Consider the following 4,691-nt stretch of genomic DNA (forward strand, 5'->3'; position numbering starts at 1 on the left):
ATCCAAGAGAATATTAAGTTAAGTCATGAGTTGAGTTGTTATCATTATTATATTTTTTCTTCACTCAGTTGTAGGAGATAGAGAGAGAGAAATACTCTCAAATTTCATGAAATCTGAGAGTTGAAAGCAATCGTTTTATTGGTAAATTTTTGGTGAGGCTTTGGAAAACTTGAGTGTAGGAAGAAAAGTGTCAGACTACCTAACAAACGGAATGTATTAAACAGTGATGAGGTGTAGGCAGACTCCATACACAGTTTCAATTGTAGATATGATAGGGCCCAGTAGGCTCTGGAATCTGCACACCAGTTCATTGACAATTAAGAGGTGGAATCAGAGAGTCTAAGCTCGATCCCCCCAAAACTCAACTAAATGAGCAAAACTATGTGAGCTATTAAGCACATTACAATAATAATCTATGGTTCGTTTTCATTTTGAGATTTCATTTGTTTCTGTAGGAAAAAAACAAGATCCTTGTAAAACACTGTATGGCTGTACCTCTGTAAATATTGGTCCAATCGTGTTTTTAATGATTTTCATAGATGATCGCAACATTATAAGAAACAGTTGGGGTCTTGGGAAAGCTGTTAGCACATTAAAATTAATATTCTATGGTTGGCATTAATTTTGGATTTCGTTTCTCTAAAAGAATATAGGCAGTCGTTTGCCTGGCCCGCCAGGCGATTCCCAGCACAACCTACAGTGAGTGGGCCTGGCATTTCCTATTAGAGCTCACCTACACTAAAAGGAGTACAATCTTTTAAGTTTTCTCACTTTATAACTTTCGTGCTACGTCATTCATTTTGATGTCAAATTTTTTCACAATAGAATTATCGAAAGGGATGTATGCATAAAAGGGTCAAAAAAGCTAGAGACAAAATTGTTAATGTTACATACACATGTTCATACTTATATATATATATCTTGTTATAAAACATTATATCGCTGTACCTCTGTTAATATTGCTGCAATCGTGTTTTTAATGATTTTCATAGATGATCGCAACATTATAAGAAACAGTTTGGGTCTTGGAAAAGCTGTTAAGCACATTAAAAATAATATCCTATGGTTGGCATTAATTTTGGATTTCATGAGTTTCTCAAAAAGAATATAGGCAGTCGGTGGCCTGGCCCGCCAGGCGATCACCAGCACAACCTACAGTGGCCACCGGAAGTAGGCGGGGCCAACGACGGTGTAAAAGGCCAGGAGGAGTGGTGCGTGACCACTTCTGCAGCCGGCACCAGCTCCAGCACTTCAGCTCCACCTCAACCTCGGCCTTCGACATCCAAGCAGCCACTTTTCCGGAGCTTCAGGGAGGAGGAACTTTGACCCCCACACACCTGCAACCTCCCAGCCACCCGGCCACTCATTGAGCCCGCCATTGCCGCCTCCACCCCATTCCGGCCAATCACTGTATAGCACAGTAAAAGCTTTGATATGACGATGTGTACTGAATTTTTTAACTAGCTCATTAAGACTGTAACTTGTTTAGCTAAAAGAATTTTATGTGGATCATCCCCTTAACCCATTATGTCCCTCTGTAATCCTTTCCACTATCGCCTACAGGACGAGTATTGGGGTATACAATAAATGAACTAAAATAATTTTATCCTAATGTAACATGTTATTTTTTATTAATTTATGTAACTTCTGAAATAATCTTTGATAAGATGACATTTTTTATTGTTTTCAATGGGTTTATGTTCAAGTTTATTGATTTTTATAAGTTTATATAGCATGAAATAACCTTTCATAACTAAAAAACTTATGATGAATAAAGTAACTGCTCTTGGTGAATCAATGACTTGTGATATAAAACAGATTATTGATATGTGAATGTATTTGTGTAATATAATAACAACTTGTAACTTGTGAGCTATACGACTTTTGACAAGTAGGCTTGTACCCTGCACTGTAACGAATGTTGTAAACCCATTTTGTGTAATGACAATTTCAAATATAATTAGATATATATACACACATACCAAAAGAACACTTGCACCAGAGGTGTACACCTTCTAGAATATATATATATATATATATATATATATATATATATATATATATATATATATATATATATATATATATATATATATATATATATATATATATATTGCGACGGGAAAGTGTTGGAGTGTTGATGTTCGGCAATCCTCCAATGGCAGGTGTCAATGCCTGGTCACACTTACAAAAAAAAAAGTTAGACTGCTTGCCTGTTGTCTGTGGTAAGTGAGAGGGAGGAACACGTAAAAGACAAAGTATGAACAATGAAACTTTACTATATTTACTTTAAACATAAATGAAAATAAAGACAAATCTCGGGGGAATTAAAAGTACAATTAAGTAATAAAGATAAATGCAAAGACAATGTGAGATACAATATTACAAAAGTGAAATGTCAAAATGGTGCTGAGAATATCGGCTATGGCTGAAACCTCCCTTCGTATACAAGCCAATGAGCTAGTATGCCAGAGAGAGATGTTAACTTTAAGAGCACAAAGAATATTCTGAAATTTATAGCTGGTCAGGCTCAGAGGTCGACTCAGGTAGGTGGCGCTGAGGTGCGGTGTGCAGGTGCGCGGTCGGCGTGTCACCAATCAGGAGCAGGCAAGCTGGTGAAGGGTAGTTAGCTGGTTTGATGACGAGCCGACGTGTGGAGGGTGTGTGGAGTGGGGGGATCTTGGGTACGTTTTGCCTCCTGGTCAAAACGTTTTGTGCTACCGGTGATGTATCTTGAATGTAGCATCTATTACTTGTAGAATTGACGTAACTTGAAGTAGGGAAGAGCAGGCTCAATCTCTCTAGAAAGAGATTATGGTAACAACTCTTCCCCGAAGCCTGCGGTTCCGGGTGATGTTACGTCTTCAGGTGGTAGAGCGATAGGTGGAGCAGCCTCCACCTCATAGACTCTGGAGAGGGCGTCTGCTATGATGTTGTCAGAACAATTGATGTAGAGCTCTCCTGGTTGAAATTCTGCAGATATCAAGCCCATCGTAGAAGCCGTTGATTGTTGAATGTTACATCTTGCTGCAGGATGCGTAGGGGATTGTGGTCCGAGTAGATGGTGGTAGACCGAGCACTTTGCAGGGACGATTCGAAGTGCTGCAAGTTCAGGACGATGGTGTGTGGCTCCTTTACGATCGTGCTGTAGTTCCTTGTAGCTGTGGTAGCTAACAGGTCGAATCTCCTCGCCTCGTTGTTGCATCAGGTCACCACCGATGCCGGTACCACTGGCGTCGACATGGAGGATGAAAGGCTTCGTGATATCTGGCGAGGCGAGAATAGTATTAGAACATGGCAAAGGAGCACTATTATAGACCAGTAAATTGGGATGAAGATCAGGTACGATTTCTGATTTAGAAAGCACCGTCTCAGTGTTAATGCTTTCGGAAGAAACAGGGAACGTTTCACTGTGGAGGTATGAACCTTAAAATATAGGGACTGATACCATCACAGTGGGGGGAATACCTTGATACTGCTTCAGGAGGTTGACGTGGCACAACTGGGTCTTCCGCCGCCTATATGGAGTCTCAAGAACGTAGTTGTGGTTGTTCCTGCACTCCTTGATACGGTAGGGTCCTGAAAACTTGTTTTGCAATGGAGAACCTGGGATGGGAAAATATGCCAACACGATGTCTCCTGATTTAAATTTCCTTAATTTGCTGCTTTGGTCAAAGTGAGTCTTCATCCACTCCTGGCCTTTCAATAGGTTGTCATTAGCAAATTTACGTACTCTCTCTAGAACAGGGGTGGGCAACCTTTTTGAGAGTGCGTGCCAAAATCAGCCAAGTCTCTGACACAAACTTTTTCCACGTGCCATCCATTTTTTTTAGAACATATTTGGTATCTCTTAAGAACTTTTTAAACGAAAAAATAATAAATTACCTCAGTGCAGTAAAACATAGTATAAAAAAAACAGAATTTTTTTTGTATTTAACCTTCAGAAGTACATTTCAACAGCCTTTAAGCTTTTGTGACTTTAATAGAATACAACAGATAAAAAACTTATTGACTCCTTTTATATACTGTCAGTGAGACTTCTGCTGCTGCATAACTGATGACAGAGATTTTACATCGGGTTTATATTTAGTAACATTGAGAGATATGCATGCAGCGCTAGTTTCATCTGTCATGCTACTCCTGTTACGAGACTTAACAAAGTTCATAATTGAGAACAAAGATTCGCAAGCATATGTAGACGAAAACATGGTTAGCAATGCTGTTGCAAGGTTTTTTAAAGACATAATTTTCTGGAATAGTATTCCAAGTCCTTAATACTTCGTTTTCCGCATTTCCCTTTGTTACTTTCATCTCTAATCTCTCTCTTTCAATATTTTCCAAGTCAACTCTAAGGTCAACAAATTTCTGCTTCCAAATTGAGCTATTCTGAAATTCAATCAACTGCATCTCAAAATCGTCCATGTCTATCCATGAAAACATTTGCAAGTTTAGTTCATCCATTTTGATGCTGTCTGGAAACTTGGTGAACTTGACGATGTCTTCCAGTTCTCTAAATTTGGCAAATCTTGTAGAGAACTGCCAATCTGTAGACTCGATAATGTTTACAAACAGCTTTTGAATACATGTGTGGTCTGTTCTGTCATCTTTTAGATCACTGATGTACCTCTTTAGGTTTGGAAAGTATCTAAATCTCTCATTATCTACATCCCTCTAAAAAACTTTAAGCTTCA

Source organism: Procambarus clarkii, chromosome 51 (assembly GCF_040958095.1).
Source record: "Procambarus clarkii isolate CNS0578487 chromosome 51, FALCON_Pclarkii_2.0, whole genome shotgun sequence".
Taxonomy (NCBI): Eukaryota; Metazoa; Arthropoda; class Malacostraca; order Decapoda; family Cambaridae; genus Procambarus; species Procambarus clarkii.